Here is a 12,574-nt window from a genome sequence, read left to right on the forward strand (position 1 = left end):
TAGGACGTCTACCTAAGATGCTGAGTAGCAATACCAAATTTTAAAATTGGCGAGGTTTTTTTCCTTTTGGATGATGAAGAACCTCTCCAAGACAGGGTCTAGATGCCAGCAAGAGCTGAACCCAAAACATCTAAGTTTATATCTCACTCCTTTGACTACTAGGCTATCCATGCAGGTTAAATTGGTGAGATGTTGGAAATAATTTAGAAAAATTAATATTATTTGCATTATTTATTCATGAATGTTTTAAAAATTGAAATCATATTCCACGTTAGCTATTCCCATGTTTTACAAAAATTCAAGGATATTTATCAAAATTTTTGAAGAGCATTATGTCCATCGTGATATAAATACTTCATTATCATCACTCATATGTTTAGACATTCTTATAAATCTTGTGCAACATGCTAAAACTTACCAATAAGTTAATCTCTTTATTTTATTTTGGTCAATGGTCAATAACCTAATCTAAGTTTGGGTTCCCTTCTCTAGATGCATCAGGAATAATCTATTCAAAATTGACAAAAAACACTACTAATTCCTATATGTTGAAAAAAACAATACTTAAGAACACCACATGGTAGTAGATTGCACATCCTTAATCATTGACAACGTATGTTTTATGGAATGTGTGTAAAATCTAAGCCAATGCTATCAAAAGCGTGCTTAGGCACGCACCTAGGCACAAAGTGTAGTAAGGTGCACCTGAGGGCCAGGGTAGGCTAAACTATAGCGGTAGGTAGGTCAAAATTGTCAGGTTTATAGTAAAGTATAAAATTGTATCACTAAATTAATTAAGTTTAAAAGTAAGAATTCACACTCAAAACCCGATCCATTGCCATCCTTGAGGTGAGATGACATTAACGAAGCGCATCCGAGGCATGCGCCTATTTCAATTGCTCCTAATTTGTTAAAGACATGATATCAACCCTTCAATCAAATGAAGTCCATTGTAATTTCATTTGTTCCTATAAAAGCCTCTCGAATAAATAGAAAACTCCAACCTTAATCAACAAAATAAAGTTACATACCAAAGCATTTACATTTTGACTTTCATATCATTTTTTTAAATTTTTTTATTACCTTTTTTCCCTCAAGACGGTGACAATCGTCAAATAGTAATTTGCAGCCTTAAGTGTTTATCTATGAAGCATGGGTGCGGGTACGGGTATGATACAGGTACACCGATACGGAAAATTCTTTAAAAAGTAGGGTATTAGTACGGCTGGGTACATCAATTTTACGTCAATTTTTTTTAATTTTTTTAAAAATTTATAGCCAAACATCCAACATACAAATCAAAATTTCAATATCAAAACTAAAAAGAGAACAACTTGTCTAAAAAGTTATACAATTATTTTTTTTTCTTTTTTGATTGCCTAAAACAGGATACAAAAGAGACCAAAACCATGACTCATAGGTAAAGAGTGTTGGAAATAAATTACTTGATATTTTCAAAATTGAAAGAATAATAATAAAGGCTGCAATAAATTCTAGCATCTGAGGGGAAAAAAAAAAAAATTCATTTTGTCGTACTGGTGTCGTACCCATGCCGTACCCACAATGTACCCATGACGTACCCAAATGTATTTGCCGTACACGGCATGTATTCGGCGTACCCGGTACGTGTACTGCCGTACCGGTACTCGTACCCGCACCCGGTAAGTACCCAGTACTCGTACGACACCATTTTTGGAGTATCGTACTTCATAGGTGTTTATTGTTTAATGGCTTAATTTTTATAATTGTTATTATTATTTTTTTTGATAAATATTATTATTATCATTATTATTATTATTATTATTGCTAGGGGTTGTTGGAGTTTTGCTCCTGACACAAATCTATGATTTAAGTTACAATTTTACTCCTTCAATTGCATCTAAACAAAAACTAGGGCTAAAATTTTTGTTTTCGTCCAGAATTGAAAAGATGCTTTGAAAACAATTTAGGTTCAATAGAAGGCTCTGTTTAAAGGATTTACTACATTTCTTTATTTATTATTTTTCCAAAAAAGACTAAATGTCCAAGAATTTCGAAAATTTATCATTTGTAATAATTGTGAGCACGAGTAGTACCATTAGCAACACTCAAAGTAAAAAGAGACTTCAAGCAAGAAAAACACCAATGAAAAGATTCACTATATAACTTTACAGTAGTTAGAAACCTAAACCTGAAATCTACACCACATCACTAACATGTCATCAATGTGAACTAAGCACCTATAAGAATCATCTCAAGTATTTCATATTACCTAAACAAATCATAACAGGTAATAAAACACTATGAGTCTATGAGTGTCATGTTCAGCCTAATCTATACTACTTATTTACCCTTAATAAGAGGAATTTTGCACATAATATCACAAAGAAAATACAAAGAATTTCAATGACGGGTAAGGAATTAAGGTTTACTCCACAAAATTAAAACAAACTCAAATGAAGCCAAGATCATCAAAGACATACCTAACTGGACTGAGATGGTGAGCACTTGATCAAAAGTTGGATTCCACTCTTCCACGTGTAGTTTCTCTGCCAAATTTAGGGACTCGTAGAATTTGAAGAAAAACATGTAATTTGGAGGCTTTGCATGTGCTGCAACCAATGTGGCGATTCCTGGATGATCTAACTTGCTTCATCATCACATCATATAACCAAATTGTCAAAAAAGAATCCCGCATATCACATGTAGACATTCAAATAAACAAACCAAATACACATACATAAACATCTACACACATAAATTCATATATAAGCGCATATTCTATACTATTATTAGAAGGAAACACCTTAATTGATGTCCCTGACAGATTTTTAGTATGCCTGAATTACCCCGTGCTCAAACATCTTTGGATTCTATTTTGATTTGCACAGAATGATAAAATGGTAAAACTACCTAAAACCACCTCAACATCCTTTTCCAGAATCAATATCCCTCTCCTCCCCCAAATGCATCATGGCCAGCCCCAACCTTGATTCAAGACCACCAAGGGCCTCCAAATTTAACAAAATTTAGGGGCCCCTAATTAATTTTAACTCTTATAGCATTAGTAGGCTCAAAAATAAGGAAGGGTCTCCCGGTATGGAAACTAAGTCCGAAACGGCACTTTTCTCGCACCTAAGCTTGAAAATAGTCCGTCGGGAGGGCCAAAATCGGGTGACAGCCAAGAGAAGGTCCGGGGAACACCTCAAAACACCTAGGGAGGGACCAACGTGAGTTGTGGAAACTTACGGAACTCGTATGGGACTCCCGGTTTGGAAAGTAAGTCAAAAAATGCACATCCTAAACACTTAAGTTTGAAAATAGGCCATCGGGGACCAAAAAAATTCTATAACAGTCCCGAGAAGGCCCGTGCAACACCTCCAACACCTCGGGAGAAACCAATGTAAGTTGTGGGAACTATCGCGGGACTTCCGGTTTGAAAACTAGGTCGGAAAAGGTACTTTTTTCACACTGAAGCTTGAAAACAGGCCTCGGCGGGCCGGAATCGTGTAACAATCACTGGAAGGCCAAGGGAACACCCCGAACATCTCAGGAGGGACCAATTTGAGCCGTGAAAACTTAAGGAATAGGCACGGGGACTCCCGATTTGAAAACTAGGTCGAAAAACACACTTTTCGAACACTTAAGCTTGGAGGTAGGCCATCGGGGGGCCAAAACCATGTAACAATCGCAACAAGGGCCGGGAACACCTCAAACACCTCGGGAGTGAGACGCGAGTTGTGAAAGCTTACGGAACTAGCACGGGGACTCTCGCTTTGAAAACTAAGCGGGAAAGAGACACTTTTTCCACGCTTAGGCTTGGAAATAGGACACCGGGGGTGGGCCAAAACAGTGACACAGTCGCGAGAAGGACCGGAAAATGCCCTAAACACTTCAGGAGGGTCCAAGAGGTAAGTTTCGGAGACTTACGAAATTAGCACGGGACTCTCGGCTTGAGAACTAAATCAAAAGCACTTTTTTCACACTTAAGCTCGAAAATAAGCCGTCGGGGGCCAAAATCGTGTAACAGTCACGAGAAGGCCCGGGGAACACGTCAAACACCCCGGGAGGGACCGATGTAAGTTGTGAAAACTTACGGAACTAGCACGGGACTCCCGGTTTGGAAACTAAGTCCGAAACGGCACTTTTCTCGCACCTAAGCTTGAAAATTGTCCATCCGGGGGGCCAAAATCGGGTGACAGCCAAGAGAAGGTCCGGGGAACAACTCAAAACACCGAGGGAGGGACCAACGTGAGTTGTGTAAACTTATGAAACTCGCATGGGACTCCCGGTTTGGAAACTAAGTCAAAAAATACACTTCCTAAACACTTAAGTTTGAAAATAGGCCATCGGGGGCCAAAAAAATCCTGTAACAGTCCCGAGAAGGCCCGTGGAACACCTCCAACACCTCGGAAGAAACCAATGTAAGTTGTGGAAACTAGCGCGGGACTTCCGGTTTGAAAACTAGGTCGGAAAAGGAACTTTTTTCACACTGAAGCTTGAAAACAGGCCTCGTCGGGCCGGAATCGTGTAACAATCACGAGAAGGCCTGGGGAATACCCCGAACATCTCAGGAGGGACCAATGTGAGCCGTGAAAGCATAACAAACAGGCACGGGGACTCTCGATTTGAAAACTAGGTCGGAAAACACACTTTTCTAACTCTTAAGCTTGGAAGTAGGCCATTGGGGGGCCAAAATCATGTAACAGTCGCAACAAGGGCCGGGAACACCTCAAACAGCTCGAGAGTGACAGACGTGAGTTGTGAAAGCTTACGGAACTAACACGGGGACTCCCGGTTTGAAAACTAAGTTGGAATGAGACACTTTTTCCACGCTGAGGCTTGGAAATAGGACACCGGGGGTGGGCCAAAAACGTGTCACAGTCGCGAAAAGGACCGGGAAATGGCCCAAACACTTCAGGAGGGTCCAAGAGGTAAGTTGCGGAGACTTACGAAATTAGCACGGGACTCTCGGCTTGAGAACTAAATCAAAAAATGCATTTTTTTCACACTTAAGCTCGAAAATAAGCCGTCGGGGGTCAAAATCGTGTAACAGTCACGAGAAGGCCCGGGGAACACGTCAAACACCCCGGGAGGGACCGATGTAAGTTGTGAAAACTTACGGAACTAGCACGGGACTCCCGGTTTGAAAACTAAGTCTGAAACGGCACTTTTCTCACACCTAAGCTTGAAAATTGTCCATCCGGGGGGCCAAAATTGGGTGACAGCCAAGAGAAGGTCCGGGGAACACCTCAAAACACCTAGGGAGGGACCAACGTGAGCTGTGGAAACTTACGGAACTCGCATGGGACTCCCGGTTTGGAAACTAAGTCAAAAAATGCACTTCCTAAACACTTCCATCGGGGCCAAAAAAATCCTGTAATAGTCCCGAGAAGGCCCATGGAACACCTCCAACACCTCGGGAGAAACCAATGTAAGTTGTGGAAACTAGCGCGGGACTTTTGGTTTGAAAACTAGGTCGGAAAAGGTACTGTTTGCCTTGGCGGACCGGAATCGTGTAACAATCACGAGAAGGCCCTGGGAACACCTCGAACATCTCAGGAGGGACCAATTTGAACCGTGAAAACATAACGAACAGACACGGGGACTCCCGATTTGAAAACTAGGTCGAAAAACACACTTTTCTAACACTTAAGCTTGGAAGTAGGCCATCGGGGGGCCAAAATCATGTAACAGTCGCAACAAGGGCCGGAAACACCTCAAACACCTCGGGAGTGAGACGCGAGTTGTGAAAGCTTATGGAATTAGCACGGGGACTCCCGGTTTGAAAACTAAGTTGGAAAGAGACAATTTTTCCACGCTTAGGCTTGGAAATAGGACACCGGGGGTGGGCCAAAACCGTGTCACAGTCGCGAAAAGGACTGGGAAATGCCCCAAACACTTCAGGAGGGTCCAAGAGGTAAGTTGCGGAGACTTACGAAATTAGCACGGGACTCTCGGCTTGAAAACTAAATCAAAAAATACACAATTTTCACACTTAAGCTCGAAAATAAGCCGTCGGGGGCCAAAATCGTGTAACAGTCACGAGAAGGCCCGGGGACCACGTCAAACACCCCGGGAGGGACCGATGTAAGTTTTGAAAACTTACGGAACTAGCACGAGACTCCCGGTTTGGAAACTAAGTCCGAAACGGCACTTTTCTCGCACCTAAGTTTGAAAGTAGTCCATCGGTGGGGCCAAAATCGGGTGACAGCCAAGAGAAGGTCCGGGGAACACCTCAAAACACCTAGGGAGGGACCAACGTGAGTTGTGGAAACTTACCGAACTCGCATAGGACTCACGGTTTGGAAACTAAGTCAAAAGATGCACTTCCTAAACACTTAAGTTTGAAAATAGGCAATCAGGGCCCAAAAAAATCCTACAACAGTCCCGAGAAGGCCCGTGGATCACCTCCAACACATCGAGAGAAACCAACGTAAGTTGTGGAGACTAGCGCGGGACTTCCGGTTTGAAAACTAGGTCGGAAAAGGTACTTTTTTCACACTGAAGCTTGAAAACAGGCCTCGGCGGGCCGGAATCGTGTAACAATCACGAGAAGGACCGGGGAACACCCCGAACATCTCAGGAGGGACCAATTTGAGCTGTGAAAACATAACGAACAGGCACGGGGACTCTCGATTTGAAAACAAGGTCGGAAAATACACTTTTCTAACACTTAAGCTTGGAAGTAGGCCATGGACGACCTAAAATCATGTAACAGTCGCAACAAGGGCCGGGAGCACCACAAACACCTCAGGAGTGACAGACGCGAGTTGTGAAAGCTTACGGAACCAGCACGGGGACTCCCGGTTTGAAAACTAAGTTGGAAAGAGACAGTTTTTCCACGCTTAGGCTTGGAATAGGACACCTAGGGGCAGGCCAAAAACGTGTCACAGTCGCGAGAAGGCTCGAGAAATGCCCAAAACACCTCGGGAGGGTCCAAGAGGTAAGCTGCGGAGACTTACGGAACTAGCACGGGACTCTCGGCTTGAGAACTAAATAAAAAAATGCACTTTTTTCACACTTAAGCTCGAAAATCAGCCGTCGGGGGACAAAATCGTGTAACAGTCACGAGAAGGTCCGGGGAACACGTCACACACCCCGGGAGGGACCGATGTAAGTTGTGAAAACTTACGGAACTAGCACGGGACTCCCGGTTTGGAAACTAAGTCCGAAACGGCACTTTTCTCGCACCTAAGCTTGAAAATAGTGCATCGGGGGGGCCAAAATCGGGTGACAGCCAAGAGAAGGTCCGGGGAACACCTCAAAACACCTAGGGAGGGACAAACGTGGGTTGTGGAAACTAACGAAACTCGCATGGGACTCCCGGTTTGGAAACTATGTCAAAAAATGCACTTCCTAAACACTTAAGTTTGAAAATAGGCCATCGGGCGCCAAAAAAATCCTGTACCAGTCCCGAGAAGGCCCGTGGAACACCTCCAACACCTCGACAGAAGCCAATGTAAGTTGTGGAAACTAGCGCGGGACTTCCGGTTTGAAAACTAAGTCGGAAAATGTACTTTTTTCACACCGAAGCTTGAAAACAGGCCTCGGCGGGCCGGAATCGTGTAGCAATCACGAGAAGGCCCGGGGAACACACCGAAAATATCAGGAGGGACCAATTTGAGCCGTGAAAACATAACAAACAGGCACGGGGACTCCCGATTTGAAAACTAGGTCGGCAAACACACTTTTCTAACACTTAAGCTTGGAAGTAGGCCATCGGGGGGCCAAAATCATGTAACAACCGCAACAAGGGCCGGGAATTCCTCAAACACCTCGAGAGTGACTGACGCGAGTTGTGAAAGCTGACGGAACAAGCACGGGGACTCTCGGTTTGAAAACTAAGTTGGAAAGAGAAACTTTTTCCACGCTTAGGGTTGGAAATAGGACACCGGGGAGGGGCCAAAACCGTGTCACAGTCGCGAGAAGGACCGGGAAATGACCCAAAAACCTCGAGAGGGTCCAAGAGGTAAGTTGCGGAGACTTACGGAACTAGCACGGGACACTAGGCTTGAGAACTAAATCAAAAAATGCACTTTTTTCACACTTAAGCTCGAAAATAAGCCGTCGGGGGCCAAAATCGTGTAACAGTCATGAGAAGGCCCGGGGAACACGCCAAACACCCCGGGAGGAACCGATGTAAGTTGTGAAAACTTACGGAACTAGCACGGGACTCCCGGTTTGGAAACTATGTCCGAAACGGCACTTTTCTTGCACCTAAGTTTGAAAATAGTCAATCGGCGAGGCGAAAATCGGGCGACAGCCAAGAGAAGGTCCGAGGAACACCTCAAAACACCTAGGGACGGACCAACGTGAGCGGTGGAAACTTACGGAACTTGCATGGGACTCCCGGTTTGGAAACTAAGTCAAAAAATGCACTTCCTAAACACTTAAGTTTGACAATAGGCAATCGGGGCCCAAAAAAATTCTGCAACAGTCCCGAGAAAGCCCGTGGATCACATCAAACACATCAGGAGAAACCAATGTAAGTTGTTGAAACTAGCGCGGGACTTCCGGTTTGAAAACTAGGTCGGAAAAGGTAATTTTTTCACAGTGAAGCTTGAAAACAGGCCTCGGCAGGCCGGAATCGTGTAACAATCACGAGAAAGCCCAGGGAACACCCCGAACATCTCAGGAGGGACCAATTGTAGCCATGAAAACTTAACGAACAGGCACGGGGACTCCCGATTTGAAAACTAGGTCAGAAAACACACTTTTCGAACACTTACGCTTGGAAGTAGGACGCAGGGGGGCCAAAACCGTGTCACAGTCGCGAGAAGGACCGAGAAATGCCCCAAACACCTCCGGAGGGTCCAAGAGGTAAGTTGCGGAGACTTACGGAACTAGCACGGGACACTCGGCTTGAGAACTAAATCAAAAAATGCACTTTTTTCACACTTAAGCTCGAAAATTAGCCGTCGGGGGCCAAAATCGTGTAACAGTCACGAGAAGGCCCAGGGAACACGTCAAACACCCCGGGAGGGACCGATGTAAGTTGTGAAAACTTACGGAACTAGCACGGGACTCCCGGTTTGGAAACTAAGTCCGAAACGGCACTTTTCTCGCATCTAAGCTTGAAAATAGTCCATCGGGGGGGGCCAAAATCGGGTGACAGCCAAGAGAAGGTCCGGGGAACACCTCAAAACACCTAGGGAGGGACCAACGTGAGCTGTGAAACTTACGGAACTCGCATGGGGCTCACGGTTTGGAAATTAAGTCAAAAAGTGCACTTTCTAAACACTTAAAGTTTGAAAATAGGTAATCGGGGCCCAAAAAAATCCAACAGCAGTCCCGAGAAGGCCCGTGGATCACCTCCAACACATCGAGAGAAAACAACGTAAGTTGTGGAAACTAGCGCGGGACTACTGGTTTGAAAACTAGGTCGGAAAAGGTACTCTTTTCACACCGAAGCTTGAAAACAGGCCCCGGCGGCTGGAATCGTGTAACAATCACGAGAAGGCCCGGAGAACACCCCGAACATCTAAGGAGGGGCCAATTTGAGCCGTGAAAACATAACGAACAGGGACGGGGACTCCCGATTTGGAAACTAGGTAGGAAAAGACACTTTTCTAATACTTAAGCTTGGAAGTAGGCTATCGGGGGCCTAAAATCATGTAACAGTCGTAACAAGGGCCGGGAGCACCTCAAACACCTCAGGAGTGACAGACGCGAGTTGTGAAAGCTTACGGAACTAGCACGGGGACTCCCGGTTTGAAAACTAAGTTAGAAAGAGACAGTTTTTCCACGCTTAGGCTTGGAAATAGGACACCGGGGGGAGGCCAAAAACGTGTCATAGTCGCGAGAAGGACCGAGAAATGCCCAAAACACCTCGCGAGGGTCCAAAAGGTAAGCTGCGGAGACTTACGGAACTACCACGGGACTCTCGGCATGAGAACTAAATCAAAAAATGCACTTTTTTCACACTTAAGCTCGAAAATCAGCCGTCGGGGGCCAAAATCGTGTAACAGTCACGAGAAGGCCCGGGGAACACGTCACACACCCCGGGAGGGACCGATGTAAGTTGTGAAACTTACGGAACTAGCACGGGACTCCCGGTTTGGAAACTAAGTCCGAAACGGCACTTTTCTCGCACCTAAGCTTGAAAATAGTGCATCGGGTGGGCCAAAATCGGGTGACAGCCAAGAGAAGGTCCGGGGAACACCTCAAAACACCTAGGGAGGGACAAACGTGGGTTGTGGAAACTAACGAAACTCGCATGGGACTCCCGGTTTGGAAACTTAGTCAAAAAATGCACTTCCTAAACACTTAAGTTTGAAAATAGGCCATCGGGCGCCAAAAAAATCCTGTACCAGTCCTGAGAAGGCCCGTGGAACACCTCCAACACCTCGAGAGAAACCAAAGTAAGTTGTGAAAACTAGCGCGGGACTTCCGGTTTGAAAACTAGGTCGGAAAAGGTACTCTTCTCACACCGAAGCTTGAAAAAAGGCCTCGGCGGGCCGGAATCGTGTAACAATCACAAGAAGGCCCGGGGAACACCACGAACATCTCAGGAGAGACCAATTTGAGCCGTGAAAACATAACGAACAGGCACGGGGACTCCCGATTTGAAAACTAGGTCGGAAAACACACTTTTCTAACAATTAAGCTTGGAAGTAGGCCATCGGGGGGCCAAAATCATGTAACAGTCGCAACAAGGCCCGGGAAAACCTCAAACGCCTCGGGAGTGACTGACGAAAGTTGTGAAAGCTTACGGAACTAGCACGGGGACTCGGTTTGAAAGCTAGGTTGGAAAGAGACAGTTTTTCCACGCTGAGGCTTGGAAATTGGACACCGGGGAGGAGGCCAAAAACGTGTCACAGTCGCAAGAAGGACCGAGAAATGCCCAAAACACCTCGGGAGGGTCCAAGAGGTAAGCGGCGGAGCCTTACGGAACTAGCACGGGACTCTCGGCTTGAGAGCTAAATCAAAAAATGCACTTTTTTCACACTTAAGCTCGAAAATAAGCCGTCGGGGGGCCAAAATCGTGTAACAGTCACGAGAAGGCCCGGGGAACAGGTCACACACCCCGGGAGGGACCGATGTAAGTTGTGAAAACTTACGGAACTAGCACGGGACTCCCGGTTTGGAAACTAAGTCCTAAACGGCACATTTCTCGCACCTAAGCTTGAAAATAGTGCATCGGGGGGGCCAAAATCGGGTGACAGCCAAGAGAAGGTCCGGGGAACACCTCAAAACACCTAGGGAGGGACAAACGTGGGTTGTGGAAACTAACGAAACTCGCACGGGACACCCGGTTTGGAAACTAAGTCAAAAAATGCACTTCTTAAACACTTAAGTTTGAAAATAGGCCATCGGGGGCCAAAAAAATCCTGTAACAATCCTGAGAAGGCCCGTGAAACACCTCCAACGCCTCGAGAGAAACCAATGTAAGTCATGGAAACTAGCGCGGGACTTCCGGTTTGAAAACTAGGTCAGAAAATGTACTTTTTTCACACTGAAGCTTGAAAACAGGCCTCGGCGGGCCGGAACCGTGTAATAATCACGAGAAGGCCCGGGGAACACCCCAAACATCTCAGGAGGGACCAATGTAAGCCGTGAAAACATAACGAACAGGCACGGGGACTCCCGATTTGAAAACTAGGTCAGAAAACACACTTTTCGAACACTTACGCTTGGAAGTAGGACGCAGGGGGGGCCAAAACCGTGTCACAGTCGCGAGAAGGACCGAGAAATGCCCCAAACACCTCCGGAGGTTCCAAGAGGTAAGTTGCGGAGACTTACGAAACTAGCACGGGACACTCGGCTTGAGAACTAAATCAAAAAATGCACTTTTTTCACACTTAAGCTCGAAAATTAGCCGTCGGGGGCCAAAATCGTGTAACAGCCACGAGAAGGCCCAGGGAACACGTCAAACACCCCGGGAGGGACCGATGTAAGTTGTGAAAACTTACGGAACTAGCACGGGACTCCCGGTTTGGAAACTAAGTCCGAAACGGCACTTTTCTCGCATCTAAGCTTGAAAATAGTCCATCGGGGGGGCCAAAATCGGGTGACAACCAAGAGAAGGTTCGGGGAACACCTCAAAACACCTAGGGAGGGACCAACGTGAGCTGTGAAACTTACGGAACTCGCATGGGGCTCACGGTTTGGAAATTAAGTCAAAAAGTGCACTTCCTAAACACTTAAAGTTTGAAAATAGGTAATCGGGGCCCAAAAAAATCCAACAGCAGTCCCGAGAAGGCCCGTGGATCACCTCCAACACATCGAGAGAAAACAACGTAAGTTGTGGAAACTAGCGCGGGACTTCTGGTTTGAAAACTAGGTCGGAAAAGGTACTCTTTTCACACCGAAGCTTGGAAACAGGCCCCGGCGGCTGGAATCGTGTAACAATCACGAGAAGGCCCGGGGAACACCCCGAACATCTCAAGAGGGGCCAATTTGAGCCGTGAAAACATAACGAACAGGGACGGGGACTCCCGATTTGGAAACTAGGTAGGAAAAGACACTTTTCTAACACTTAAGCTTGGAAGTAGGCTATCGGGGGCCTAAAATCATGTAACAGTCGTAACAAGGGCCGGAAGCACCTCAAACACCTCGGGAGTGACAGACGCGAGTTGTGAAAGCTTACGGA

General features: G+C 45.8%; 1 pseudogene across 1 annotated transcript in view; it reads right to left on the reverse strand.

The window, feature by feature from the left end:
• LOC145788995 (protein kinase and PP2C-like domain-containing protein) overlaps positions 1–12,574 on the reverse strand; it is a 75,865-nt pseudogene that overhangs the window by 10,438 nt on the left and 52,853 nt on the right. Inside the window, exon 4 of the transcript XR_014358637.1 lies at positions 2,463–2,612. The product of XR_014358637.1 is annotated as a protein kinase and PP2C-like domain-containing protein (transcript). The remainder of the gene's footprint in view (positions 1–2,462; positions 2,613–12,574) is intronic.

Source organism: Camellia sinensis, unplaced genomic scaffold (assembly GCF_055761805.1).
Source record: "Camellia sinensis isolate YWXY unplaced genomic scaffold, ASM5576180v1 Unanchor3, whole genome shotgun sequence".
Classification (NCBI taxonomy): Eukaryota; Viridiplantae; Streptophyta; class Magnoliopsida; order Ericales; family Theaceae; genus Camellia; species Camellia sinensis.